The sequence below is a fragment of the Crotalus tigris genome, unplaced genomic scaffold, assembly GCF_016545835.1.
Source record: "Crotalus tigris isolate CLP2741 ecotype Arizona unplaced genomic scaffold, ASM1654583v1 scf7180000018686.200002167:472752, whole genome shotgun sequence".
NCBI classification, from domain to species: Eukaryota; Metazoa; Chordata; class Lepidosauria; order Squamata; family Viperidae; genus Crotalus; species Crotalus tigris.
In genome coordinates this window covers 3,333-18,663 of record NW_024097146.1, presented here as the reverse complement: position 1 = coordinate 18,663, position 15,331 = coordinate 3,333, and the positions used below count along the sequence as shown (strand labels likewise).

The window sequence follows — 15,331 nt, the reverse complement described above, 5'->3', positions numbered from 1 at the left end:
AAGAAACTGAGACAGGAGGAAGGAAGAGGGAAAAGGAAGAGAACCTTTCTGATCGTGGTCTGCTGCCACAGCCACAGACAGGGGGAGAGAGAGGTATAAACTGCACTTTCTCTGGACTAAGTGAGGAGGTGAGGAGGAGTATTTTTCTCTGACTGTTCCTATAGTGACCTTTAGTCACTGCCTTGCAGGATCTTCTGTCCAAAGACTCCTGTCTGTCCGGCCATTGTTTGTATAGGCAGAGGAGGGCTCAGCCCCAAACATCTGCATCTGATCTGCGTATCCTGTCCCCCACTCCAGGCACTACCTACTCGGGGTGTCTGGCACAATGGCAGACAATGTCTCGTATTCAGTCACACAGGTCCCTCAATTGTCCCCCCCACAGCAACAACAAAAACGCAGATCTTCTGAATCTGAGGTGGGGGGGAAGAAGAAAGCTAAAACAAAACACCTTTCTCAGAAGGGACAGTCTAAAACGGCTGAGCGAGAGGCTTTGAGGAGACATTTGGCTTTAGAAAGACAAATTAGCAGGGCACAGAGAACCAATGCCAATGGGACAAATTCGGTTTCCCCTGTCCCAGCGGTGGCACCCAGCACAGACCCTACTGCCGAGGAAGTGCTTAAGACTTGGTCTCCTCCTGGGGAAACTGAACAGTTAGACTCCTCCAACCCCTCCTCACCAGCTTCTTCACCCGACCGCACCCCAGCGCCTCACTCTAACGACAAAGCGCAGGAGGGCATTTGGTCGGCACAATTCCATGCATTCATGCAGGATGCATTCTCCCAGTTCATGGCTTCTAAGGGACAAGTGGCCTTTCACACACCCCGTAAGGGTCGGGCTAGGCCACCCCCTACCAGCACCTCTGAAACTTCCTCTCAACTGGGAGAGGGTGACTCAGTGGACCTCGACATGTCAGACATGCCCCTCTCGGAGGACGAGGAGACGGCACCTGAGCAGGCAACGAGCTCTGGACTCTTTAACCCAGCGCTCCTAAAATCACTCCTGGTAAAGGCTGTTTCCACAGTCAACCTAACATCAGTACAGGATGAGAAGCCCTCAACAAGCAAGGAGGCCAATCCTCTGTTTGCCAAAAAGGTTCCACAAGATAAGTACATCCCATGTGCGGAGGTCTTCATGACCACGCTGGAGGAACAATGGTCCTCACTTGCAAGCCCACCGGCACCAAACAGCGCGGAAAGAAAGCTTTTCAACCTATCTCCCTCCTTCTCTAACATGTTAGAGGTTCCCACTGTCGATAACCCATTAATCTCATTATTTTCTACCTCCGCGATTCCAGGAGACATGGCGGAGGTCTTGAGGCCTGAGGAGAAGAAATTTGAACACTCACTCCGGCGTTCCCATATGGCTGCAGCCTGGGCGGCCAGAGCAGCCACTTCCTCATCTTTCTTCGCGAGGGCCAGCATCATGTGGCTGAGGGAACTGCAAGGCACGGTGCCTCCAGACCAGGTCAGAATACACCAAACATTGGCCAAGCTCCTCGCGGCCTCGCAATTTGTCTCAGACGCTTCACTGTACGCAACAAAGTATGCGGCTAGATCCATTGCGGCCACAGTGGCCTCACGTAGGCTACTATGGCTCAAAAATTGGAAGACAGACCTGAGGTCCAAATGGCGTCTTTCGACGTCCAAATACAGTGGAGTAGACCTATTTGGTTCCATTCTGGACCCACATGTCAGCGAAGGCAGAGACAAGAAAAAAATCCTAGTACACCCATCAAAGAAGTTAGACAGGAGAGGCAGTCAGGACTTCCGGAGACAGGGTTCCCGCCCAGGAAGCCCCTGGGAATGGAGGCAGCCCTTTCGATCAGGGCAATCCTGGGACTGGCCCAGAGGCTCACGATCCTTCTACCCCAGACAGGATCGAACCCAGGATCGCCAGAGCCCGGGAGCCAGGGGCCAGTTCCAGTCCAGACGCCCATATAGGGGAGCGGGAGGCAGATCCTTTAAACGCACCAAGTGACGCCAAACAGGATACTCCCATTGGGGGTCGGTTAGGAAATTTCATCAGGGTCTGGGAGCAGACCACGACCGACTCCTGGGTCCTGGAAACGATCAGACATGGCCTGACCTTAGACTTCTGCTCTCCCCCACCAAACCGGTTCATCAGATGTCCCATCTCCAGAAGAGCACACAAGACGAGGCTGATAACTTCGGCTATAGTCCACCTCCTGTCAATTCAGGCCATAGAGAAGGTACCAAAGGAGGAGGAGGGAAGAGGATTTTACTCTATCCTCTTCGTCATCCCAAAGACATCAGGAGGGTGGAGAGCAATCTTGGACCTGAAGGGCCTGAACTATTTCATAAAGTACAGGAGGTTCAAGATGCACTCCTTAAAGTCCATACTAGCCAGCGTCAGGGAAGACGATCTACTATCCTCAATAGATCTCACAGAGGCGTACCTACACATCCCCATCCACCCCAGCTACCGGAAATTCCTCAGATTTACCTACGCGGGGCGACATTACCAATACAGGGCATTACCCTTCGGACTGTCGTCAGCACCAAGGGTATTCACAAAGATCTTAGCTGTACTAGCGGCCCATCTCAGGTTGATTCCGGTTCGCGTCCAGTTTTATCTGGACGACATCTTGATTCAGTCCAGATCTCGGGAACAAGCAAGGACAGATCTCAAGACCACAATCCGAACCCTACAGGGGCACGGATTTTCGGTCAATCTAAACAAGAGCCACCTCATTCCCTCAAGGAGACTGCAACACCTGGGCGCGGTGATAGACACGTCACAGTGCAGGGTATTCCTTTCCCAGGAGCGACTGATCAGCATATCCAAGCTAATCCACCAAATTCAAAAGATCAGGAGAGTGCCCTTGCTACAACTCTCGAAGCTCCTGGGAAAGATGATATCTTGCATGGGCATCATCCCATGGGCAAGGCTCCACTCGAGGGAGTTGCAGTGGTTCCTCCTACCCTACCAGAGGAGGAACCTCAGCACCTCAAACAGGAGTGTGCTGGTACCAGCACAGGTGATGAAATCACTAAAATGGTGGCTATCCCCCATGACACTCAAGGGGAGCATATTCAGGGAACCGAACAGGGTCACGCTCACGACAGATGCGAGCCTGTTCGGATGGGGAGCCCATCTGGGGACCCAGATAGCACAGGGCCAGTGGGGTCAAAAGGACCTGTCACACAGCATCAACTGGCTAGAGCTCCGGGCCATACACCTGGCCCTCCGTCATTTCTCACACCTAGTAACGAGGAGACACGTCCTCGTGCTTACAGACAATGTAGCAGCCAAGGCACATGTAAACAAGGAGGGAGGAACGAGATCAGTGGAACTAATGAAAGAAGCATTGGTTCTGGCTCGGTGGGCAGAAGCCAATGTGAGTTCCATCAGAGCGGAACACATCTCAGGGGAAACAAACACCCAGGCGGACTCCCTGAGCAGAGCCAAGGTGGACCAGTCGGAATGGCGTCTGGACCCGGCTCTCTTCGAGGAGATCTCCCGGAGGTTCGGACAACCGCACCTAGATCTATTTGCCAACCACAAGAATACACAACTCCCCAGGTTCTTCTCCAGATTCCCGTCCCCGGGATCGGAGGGAACGGATGCTCTCAGGTGCCGGTGGCCGGCGCAACTCCTGTACGCCTTCCCACCGCTGCCACTAATACCGGCAACCATACGCAAGATGATCCTGGAGGGCGCAGAAATGGTCTGCATTGCCCCTCACTGGCCACGGCGCCCGTGGTTTGCCGACCTCGTGGACCTTTCGATATCACCTCCGTGGAGGATTCCCCCGGACAGGGTAAAACTCAGTCAGGGCAAGCTTGTACACCCAGATCCCCAGTGGCTACAACTAGCCGCTTGGCATTTGAGCGGCAAAGCTTAACTAAACAATCTTATTCTGCAGGGGTGATATCGATCATACAGGCATCACGAAGGGCGTCCACCAATAGGATTTACGACGCTACATGGAAGGGATTCTGTAGGTGGTGCGCTTCGCTTCACCTAGACCCGACCGCAGTATCTATCCCCAATATCCTAGACTACCTATTGGAGGGTCTTAATAGGGGCCTGTCAGTCAATACCATCCGCAGACAGATATCGGCCCTCTCAACCGTACTCTCCTGCGACAACTTAACTTCCCTAGCACAACATCCAGCGATTAATGCCTTTTTAAAAGGGGCGTCTAACACAAAGCCCCCAGTCATACACAGGTACCCGTCCTGGAACCTGCCTAGGGTCCTTCTAGCCTTGACATCTGCACCCTTCGAACCTCTTGAAACATGCTCACTCCATCACCTATCACTGAAGGTAGCTTTCCTTGTGGCAATTACTTCGGCAAGGAGAATTTCAGAACTAGCAGCTCTGTCAGTAAGGAAGGATCTGTGTACCTTTTTCAAAGACAGGGTCGTTCTTAGACCAGACCCGACCTTCATCCCGAAGGTAAATAGCACCTTTCACAGATCTCAGGAACTTACGCTTCCTGATTTCTGTCCAAGACCCAAACATAAGCTAGAACACAGATGGCACAAGCTAGACGTACGGAGAGCACTGTGTTTCTACGTGAAACGCACCTCGGCTTTCCGAAAGACTGAAGCATTATTTGTGTCCTTTCAACCATCAACTATGGGAAAGAAGGTATCTTCTTCCACCATAGGCAGGTGGATCAGAGCCTGCATAGCGCAGGCCTACGTCTCACAGGATTTGCCAGCACCCACTCAGGTGACTGCCCACTCAACTCGGAGCGCAGCCACATCTGCGGCGTGGCTAACGCAAGCTCCGGTGGAAGAGATTTGCAGGGCCGCAACCTGGTCCTCACCTTCGGTTTTCATTCGACACTACCGTTTAGACTCCCTAGCAGCAGCAGACGCGGCTTTTGGCAGAAGAGTTCTTCAACAGGTCGTATCTGCTCAGAGTTCGGTAGCCTAGACATTCCCTCCCAGGGGGACATGAGGGCTTTGGTATGTCCCATCCATTTGGACTCTACAGTCATCCTGCTGGAGAAGGGGCGTTGTCTTACCTGAACGCCTTTTCTCAGCAGGATGATGTAGAGTCCAAGCCCACCCAGAGGATAGGTCTAGGCAGGGATATAATAAAGATATAATAAAGAGCTGCAAGGTTAATTCCAACAAAGTTTCTCGCCTAAGTCAAAACTGGGGTCACGCCCAAAGGAAGGGGTGTGGCCGAAGTTTTTACCCAGTCTGCCAGGCAGGAAGGCCGTCATAGAACCCATCCATTTGGACTCTACATCATCCTGCTGAGAAAAGGCGTTCAGGTAAGACAACGCCCCTTTCAATCAGCGGGTTTCTGGCTATATTAGGTATACAATTTCCAGAAGTCTAAATTAGTGTGACTAATACCTGCTTCAAGTTATAAAGAATGCTAGTGCCAATCTATAACACTTGCATAATAAACAAATTGTAAAAAATTAGGAGTCCTCAACAATATCAAGAAAATATTTTAATGTGTATAGTAAGGATAATTTTTAGATGCAAGTTCCACTCACATAATTTCTAATAATGTGACAGAATGTATTTATTGGACAAATTCCAAAGAGGCTCTTTGTGTGCTATGTTTACATATTGAACTCCTTTTCAAAGTTTAAAATAGCTTCTTTTTTTACAATATGTTTGATTACTTTAGAAACTCTTTTGAAGTGTCTGAATATCATATATTGAAGCAGAATCAGAGCTTTTTTTCTCATAGAGCACCCAAAACAGAGTTCCGGCACCTTTTTTGGATGGAACCTTGTAGGATAAGCAAGGCGGGTTGTATGACGTGTGTGAGTTCTGGCACCTTTTTTTTTTTTTTTAAGAAAAAAAGCACTGAGCAGAATTGGTGTAGAAATGCAGAGTTAGCTGGGAAAGAAGAGCTTCTGAAGCAGCAATAAAAGCCTGGAAAAATTGCAGATACTTTAATTATTTGAAAATAGATACTTCTCACATATTTGTGCATGTTCTTTTTAAGCCATTGCTTAACCCTGGTATTAATGTACAAACAATGATTTTTATATTTCTTCCTTTTTTGTTTCAGGTGCATTTTGCTTCCACTTCTGGGAACCAAGAGCCCCCAACAAAGTTACTTTCTCTTGGTGGATTCGGTAGATGAGGGGTGCAATATTGCTGAAGGTGACCAGACCTCTACAACCTTATCTGGAACTATAGCTGAACTTCTAGCTACTCACTATGAATTTTTCCCCCCATGGTTGCTGCTCCTCTGTTCTGCTCGAAAGCAGAATAAAGCTGTCACTAAGTTGTTTACAGGTAAGTACATGTTTTAGTGACATAACAGTTATTTCTAATTTGTGCAGTGTTTTAAGAGGATTATATAAGAAGCAATATACAGAAAGTAGTATGAAGAATACTGTATATTAAAACATAGATAACTATACCATTAACTTATATGAACAATCTATATTCTTGGGATATGTACATTTTGTTTAGGATTTATAAACTCCAGATTTTACAACCTGATTGACCTTATTGTTATTTGACAAAAAGAACTTAAATGGGATCAGACTTGGTTTGTAATTAAATGTGAAATCACCAGGAAATCTTAGGATAATAGTCTAGATCAGTGGTTCTCAACCTATGGGTCGGAACGACCATTTCATAGGGGTCGCCAAACAAGGCTATCCACCATTTTTTTCCCCTTTTCTTTGGCCACGCCCCTGGCATCCGATGATGTATAAGTGGTTGGGGGTCACCACAACACGGGGAACTGTATTATGGGGTCGCGGCATTAGAAAGGTTGAGAACCACTGGTCTAGATTGTTCTTACCAAAGAGCACCTGGAAAAAGGCAATGGCAATTGACTTTCATACCTAGATTTTCCCATTTAGACCCCAGAGTCAAACGTGAACTAAACAAATGTTCTGTTTAGTCTAAATATAAATGCAGGTATTCCACAACTTATGACCATATGTTTAACAATGTTTCAAAGTTGGAAAAAAAATAAAAACCTGTCCTCAGGTTACAACTATCATATTACCCCAGCCAGTCATGTGATTGCTATTGGGGCACTTTGCAACCAGCTCAAATTTACCATCGTTGCAACATCTTGTTATGTGATCATGATCTGCAGCTTCTGATAAGCAAAATCAATTGGGTAGCTGGATTTGTTAAGCTTAACAACCACGTGACTTGCTTAATGACCCCAGTGATTCATTTAATGGCCACAGTAAAAATGGTCATAAAATTAGGTCCAGTCACATGATTACTTTCTTAACAACTGCAATCCTTAAGAACCAAAATTATGGGCTTAACTAACCATAATTTACAAGTCGTAAATCAAGGACTACCTACATTTGAAAAGTACTGGGTTTAAGAATGGTGGTACATACATTTGTTTGTCTTTCTAAACATTCTAGATTTATTACTTTACATTTTAGGAATGGAAATTGCATTTTGCAAGTTTATTGAATGGGTGTAGCTGCATTTGATTATGGGAGTGCTGTTGGCAAAAGCTATTGGGAGTCTTCTACAACTTGTTGTTCCAGTCTTGACTGACTTGTAAGCTTATTTTGTCACTCTGCTGCTATTGTTCCTGAGACTTTTCTTAAATGCAAAGAAGTGTAAGCAGTGGATTTCTAGCTTGCCTACAAAGTTGCTTATTTTAAGAAAAGAACTTCAGAAAAACCTCTTTTTTTAAAAAAAGGCAAATTAGTAAGACAAGCAATATGTTTATTTTTCTCTGTTAATAACACATGTAATATCTAATTGGCACCAATGCTCTGGTAAAAAAATGTTTTGGTAAAAAAAAATGTTATGGTAAAGGAAAAAAAGGTGTGGATTGGGGGTACTGAGAAAGAAAAGATTGAAATAACTCCCTATGACAGGAATTCATTTTGTTTTGTGTTGTATTTTTTTTCTTTCTTGCGTTTTTAAGGAATTAATTTTCTATTCTCAGAGCAAAAGTTCACAACTTGAAATGAATGAATCATAATTAAACTTCTAAAACAATAAAATATATGGGTCCAAATATCAGATAGGTTGATTTAGCTAATGAAAGAAGAGAGGAAGACAGTATCTGGTCCTCTTAACTTTACTTGAATTGCTTTACAATTATGTAGTAGAACTCATGGAATCTAAACAAACATTTTGCACAATCATGTCTTGGTGTATATGTATACATGCATATGGTTAAACAAGATTTTCCTTAAAACTACCCACAGCTATTTTAGCTTTGCCTCAATGATGAAGTGTAAGAGTGAACATACAAAGCTATGCAACATGCTCATTCATGCTTCCTGTTGCTTTTTGTTTTACCTTTGCTATTTGTCTCTTATTGCATAACTTTCTTACCTTATCCTACTTCACTATTACAGAGAAAAATGGTTACATATATATACATCTGTCCTCAAATACAATATAAGATCCTCAATTTTTTAGAAATCTAGAATAAGCCAAGATAGATAAGAAACTCCAGTGGCTTAATGGCTCTACCTGAATCTTTTCTGTTGTAGAGATGTACAATCAAAGCTTTCAAGAGTGTCTTCCAAAATTATGTCTGTATGCAAATCTTAATATAAGTGAACTATGTCAACCAAGGTATTTGGATAAGCCATGAAATATCAGGAGATCTATGATTATCTATTGAACTATTGGAGGCCATAGGAGGCTCCTGAATATCATTTGTACATTTAATAGAACAATTTTATGTTGGGGAGGAACTAGGACAGTGGGGAATTAGTGTTAATTGTTGGACAGAATTAAGAAATAACCTGGTGAATTGTGGAACAGATTCACTGAGTTTGGGAAAGGCTCTCTGGTCATTTGTTTTCTGACCAGATAATATGTGTTTGCTAAGCGCAGAGAGAGAGGTCTGTCTATCTGAAGGCCCGCAATGTAAGAGCACCAATGAGAAAAGAACACTGGCAGCTGTCCAAGAGGAGATGTGGTGGGCTGCCCTTCAGAAGGACAAGAAAAACTGTACTTGTCAATAGTCATGCATTAATGGAAGATTTAAATTAAAGTGGAGAGAGATATGCAACGACTCAGTGGAGAATGCTGGGCATTGAGAAAATGGCTGTATACCATAATGGTGGAGCCACTAGTCCAGGAATGTCAAAGTCGGGACGTCACATGATGTCGTGCAATGTATCGGGCCAGTTTTGCCAACAATGGGGTGGGTGCGGCTTCCATGTGACGTGTCCAACCCGTGGGCCGGCAATTTGACACCCCTGCACTAGTCAGAAAGCAGTACTTAAAATCCAACACATCAGTGCTAACTAGATAGATTTGTAAACAACAATCTTTCTAATCTTCAGTGTCTATACACTATTGCCCAGAGAATACATAACAAGAAGACAGAAGTAAATACTAACCTGGGAAATCAGATATTGCTTGGTTAAAAGAAATCTCATGGGATGAGAATCAAGATTAGATAACACTAGTGAAAAGATACGGCTTGTTCAAAAGATATATACCCTATAAAGAAGGAGGCAAAATAGCTCTGTATGTATAATAGCAATAGGCTTGTGAACAAATATATGCCCCCAAACTGGAAATCTTGTGGAAAGCATCTGCATCAAATTAAAAAGAAAAAGAAATAAATCTGACACTGTTGTAGAAATTTGCTGTTGGCCAGTTACTAAAGCAAAGGAAGAGGACATTCAACAAATTGATTTAGGCAATGGTAGTAAATGATATACTCAAATGATTCTTAACAAGATTCTTAACAAGCCTTAAGAAAGTCCAGCTTTAATTCTTTTTTCTCTTGCTGCCAATTTCTTTTTTTTAAAAAAGAAGAAATCATGGTGCCAGTTATCTTAGATTTAATACTAATGAGCAGAAAATAATCACTGAATAGATGGAAGGTATTTAGCATCTTGGGAGAGCACAGCAATATCAATGCAGCATAGAATTGTTTGAAATCTGGAAGAAGAAATAAGTTGGTAAATGAACTTCCAAAACCGGATTCTAAAAACATTATGTACAAACATATTCCTTATTAGAAGAAAATATAAAAAAAGCTTTTAAGGGCTTCAATAGATGAACTGTAGAGTACTTGTTATAATTAGATCCAGTTTAGTGCAGTGATGAAGTGACATAAAACTTAAGTCCTGGTCCTGTCCAGCCAGCGGTGATCTTGGGCCAAACCCATATATTCAGCCCTAGGAAGGAGGCAACAGTAAAGCATTTCTGAAATCCTGTGAAGAAAACTACAGGCAGTAGTTCAGATATGGGTGAGATAGATATGTAGATCACAGATGTTGAGAAACAAAAAATAAAATAAAATAAAGAAATTGTCTCAAGATCTGATACAAAAGGAAGAATAAAAATTGGCAGCTTATTGTTATAGTAAAGGAGCCAGAAAATCCAAACCTCAGAATAAGATGAGGCTAATAAACGCTCTAAAGTACTGAAACAACAAAGATCACCAAACTGAAATTAAAAGACAAAAAAAAAAAAGCTGATTTTGAGGAAGAAATTAGAACGAGCTGTGAAACAGATGTGACTTGTTTTCCCTGGAAGATTAGTGATAATAGACTTTATTAAAGAACCCATCTTTAGGAACAGATTTTCACTTTTGAAATCCTTACATTCACATTCACCTTTAAAAAAAACTATGCTATGAAACATTCAATCTTGTGGAACAGCATCTATTTACTTTAGCTTGCGTATCAAGTAGCATCCCATATTTAAACTTTATTAAATGAAAAACCACAATTTTGTGGTAATAAATATTTGTAGACAACCATATGGTCCAACTTTGCATTAGAAAATTCCAAGTGACTTTCCTTAACTTAGTCTTGTATTCTAAATTCTAAGTTCAATACCATCTCTATCTTGTCAGATTAAATTTGCTTTACATCTGATATTTCTTCAATAACATTTTTTGGATATAGTCTGTTCATAGAAACAGACATTATTATCGAAATGGTTGATATTGTGGCTACCATTTTCTGATTCCATTTTTTAAAAGTCTCCTTCACTATTTTTATTGGCATAAGGATCTTGTAAGAAATTTTCTACCAAAATCCTTTAATCCTGCCTAGCGTACAATTCTTGAAATCATAAAATTATTTATGTTGTGTCTTATAAAAATCAAAACAGAATTTATTTCCCATGAGAAGTTGTTTGTACTTTATAATTAATTCCAAAATCTTACTATAAATTTCAATATTTCAATTTTATCTGAGCCCTTAGTCAATTTATAACTTTTTAAGATCAAAATTTTATTTAGTTTTTTGCTGTTTATATCAGACTGTAAATTATTGAGCTCATAATTAGTGTTTTTTCATTCAGGAATGAAGACAGACTCATCAGGTGTTGTCATGCACAAGGTCTTTTCAATATTAAACAAAAACCAAGAACATGGGGACTTAGTCGCAAGCTGACAGGAGGAAAATTCAAAACCAATATTAGACAGTATTAGTTCACAGAAAGAATAGCAGAAACCTGGACCCAATTTCCAACAGAGGTAGTGGGTCAGTTATCAGTAACTGAGTTTAAACATGCTTGGGATAAACGCATGTCCGTTATCTGACAAAAAAATTAAAAATAAAAAAAAATTCAAAGAGCAAACTCTGGATCACTAGGTCTTTGTCTGCCATCAGTTTTCTATGTTTCTATGTTTCTGTAGTTAATTCCATTGTTTCCCATTGCTCAAACCCATGGAAACCTCTTGTCCACAGCCACGTTTAGGCAATCTCCTGTCTTCTCCTTATCTTTCCGACCTGTCCTTATCCATAATAGTCCCAAGCATCTGATCTACTCACCACTTCCTTGGTCTTTGTCACAATCAGTTCACTGCCCCAGCCCTAGAAATTTCAATGCAACGTCCCGAGCCTGCTTTTGCAGGCTCAGGACACAACAGCTAACTTAATAATAATTGCATAATTTTGGTTGATAGAATTGTTAATTATATTAGTGTTTTGTGGTTATAGAAGGAAAATTTATTATCAACAATAATTTTGCAATTATGGTAAAGTTATGGAAGCAAAATTGTAGGTGGCAAAATCAGTCCATGGCTTCTAACTTGCCTTAGGAATGAGAAAGCATTCTTCATTATCATGATATTGCCTACTTGGTTGATTGCTTGCAGATCTTTCATTACCCAAATTCAGAGACCATCAAGGCTCCACATTCTACTTTATGTCCACATTGTGTATTGATTTCCTCATAGAGATAAAACAAGGGTAAAATATTTGCCTCAATAGTTATCTATCAAAATTGCCAGTTGTCTTATAAATTAAGATACTGATATTGTTAAGTATTACTTTAACCCATTATTGATAGATTTTGTTATTTTTATTGTAAATTAATGGGATTGAATAAAAAGAAACATAAATTATTTTAAGGTTGAAAAAGAAGCAATACATTATATTAAGCTCAAAAGAACAGACTAAGGTTTGGGAAGATTTGGCCTGCATTGTTATTAAAGTAGATCTACACAGAATTTTGGGCTTTGTGATATATATATATATGTTCAAAAGGATAGTATTGAAGTAAGCATATATATTCGAAAGGATAGTGTTGAAATTTACCCAAGGCTCACAAAAGCCACAACCAGAAGCAGTAGAATCTCAGAAATATTGTGCTTTGGGAAAAATAAGACATAAATGTATTTTTAAAACTAGAGAGCAGAAAACTGGAAGACCCTGTTTTACTTCATATTATTAAGTATAAAGGATGATGGATGTGTCTTGTGATGTCCTTGTCAGAATGTTTTGAGGAAAACCAATATGTATTTCAATCTAAACTGCTTGAGAGAAAAGGGTCTGAAGCTACAGTCTTCAGTTATACTGTATAAAATCTGTGAACCCAGAGGTCTCAAGAGCAAGTGTGGCATATTGTACAGACTTATTTTGCAAAAAATATAGTTATTGAAATTACAGATCCTCAAACATTCCTATGGAAATGCAAATTCCATCTACCAAAAATCTGTCTGGTTTCTGCATACTCGCTTATCTTGGAGTAAGGACCAAAGTCAATTGAAATCCTTTGATATTTTTTTTTCTTGTTGATCTCGCCTTTGAACTTTTATTATTTCAGATTAGTGACTGCATCCCAGGTTTAAATTAGACTGACTTAGACTAGAATATGTTATCAGTAGATATGTTTGCCAGAAGAGTAAGGAATGTTGCTTAAATACATGCATTCAAGTTATACAGAAGAAACTAATGGGTTCCATCGCATCTTGCTTCATACAATTATTATTTGGGGAAAGTTGTACTTATTATTACCAGATTATAGAAAAGGTGTGGTGCAGAGTTAATATATACAAAAGGGAAGTAAATCTCCCAGAACTTTTCATAATTTATCTGATGTTGTTATAGACTTCAGCATTCAGGATTATGAAGTCTGCAGATATTTGTACCTATCCAAAGTCTGAGGTTTTTAAAAACTGAATGTTACTTTCCCATTCTGCTTCCACTGGAAATATTATTTAACAATATCTGACTCAAGATCCTGCAGGAAAAGGGCAGTGTGGACAACCGTGGGATCTGGCAGGGTGAGAGCTGTGAACCATAAACACAAAGCTTTCGCTGTGTCCCTGCACAACAGCTACAGTGCCCTTGCTGACCTTAATAGGGACATTAAGGAGACTTGTAAAGGTATTTGTGAAGATAACTCAAATAAGCAGGGGATTGTGGTCCGAGATGAAGAACTAGATTTTGACAGGGAGAAGTGTGAATCAGGTATTGCAAATCAGTCATGCAAGAATAGAAAGGCTCCCAAAAAGAGAAGCTACCTTCTGGTAGGTGATTCAATTATAAGGGATGTAAATTTAGGAAAGGACACAGAGGCTTCGAAAGAGGTCAGGTGTCTTCCAGGTGCTACTGCCAGTAGGGACAAGAAGCGCATTTCTAAAATAATCAAGAATGGCAGCAAGGACTGTGATGTGGAGGCTATTGTACATCTTGGCACTAATGATCTATCCCAAAAAGATGTACTCTCTGTGCAGAATGATTTCCAGAGCTTGGGGAAGGAACTTAGCAGAATAGGCTGTAGGCTTACTTTCTCAGAGGTTTTACCAGTGGATAAGGAGCAAAACGGAAAAGGCCAGCGCATAGCACAATTCAATATGTGGCTAAAGGAGTGGTGTAAAGGGGAAGGCTTCGGATATATTAGTCACGATTCAGTAGCTGGTACAATCAAAAAGATGTACAAAGAGAGGTTTCATCCATCACAAAGGGACCTGAGTTACCGGCTATAAAATTCACAGATCTTTCTGAGGGAAATTTAAACTAAACAGCGGGACAGGGAGTAATGATACGGAAACAACCCTGTCCGGCAATTTTAAAAAAACTATAGGCTATCAGTGATGTAGCATAGATGGTGGGGACAAGAATACCAACCTTGCTACCAATCAAAATGAAGCCTCTAATAGCGAGTGCCACATAAAGTGCAATAACCAAATAGGTGGTAAGACAATAGGGGAACTCAGGCACCACACAGGTTATGTAGAAAGGAAACACAGGGCCACCCACAAAGGACTCAAATGTTTATACACCAAAGCACAGAGTATGAACAGCAAACAGGGTGAACTAGAAATTCAGGTTAACGAGGGCAGATACGATATTGTTGCCATTACGGAAACATGGTGGGATGAAACTCACACATGGAACACACAGCTAGAGGGATTTAAATTATTTAAAAGAAACAGACCAAATAAAAGAGGAGGTGGAGTTGATCTCTATATAAGAAATAACTACATCTTCACAGAAATAGAGTACAACAATGATAAAAACTGTCTGACGCATTGGTCAATATAAAAGGGGGGGGCGGAAAGACCTGCCATAGGTGATTACTACAGACCACCAACAAACAGAGGAAATTAGATGAAACTTTTTGTGTCAGCTAAGAAGGTATGTAGGCAAGCACACCACCATAGTATGGGGGAGACTTAATTACACGAAATTAAACTGGAGACAACTCCGCACAAGTGGAAGATCAAATCAGGTTTTTTTCCTGGCAACAACCTAGCAGACAAACTTTGTCTCCCGCTCTTCCCTGTCTCATGTTTTTTTTTTTTTTCCTTCTTCCTGTCTCCCAAAAAGTAGAGAAGGGAACTAGGGGATTAGCCATTTTGTATCTAATTCTCACGAACAGAGATGAAATGATAGACGGTGTTGAAGCCATAGGAACCCTGGGAGGAAGTGATCATGCAATATTAGAATTCAACATTATAGAAGCACAACCAATAGAACACAGTCAAACTAGAGTCTTGGACTTCAAGAGAGCTAATTTCAATAAAATTAGAGAGGGCTTGGGAAGGATTCCATGGATGAGAATCCTCAAGGGGAAAACAACTCAAGAAGCTTGGAAATTTTGAAAAATGAGATAATAAAAGCACAGTCTAGCACAATACCAACAAAGAGGAAAAACAACAGCTCTCAAAAGA

General features: G+C 41.4%; 1 long non-coding RNA gene across 3 annotated transcripts in view; it reads left to right on the top strand.

The window, feature by feature from the left end:
* The window catches only part of LOC120313473, a 34,746-nt gene extending 21,274 nt beyond the window's left edge, over positions 1-13,472 (top strand). For all 3 annotated transcript variants that reach the window (XR_005558149.1, XR_005558151.1, XR_005558150.1), the window contains exon 3: positions 6,014-13,472. This is a non-coding gene — a long non-coding RNA (uncharacterized LOC120313473). The remainder of the gene's footprint in view (positions 1-6,013) is intronic.
* Positions 13,473-15,331: the final 1,859 nt, after the last annotated feature.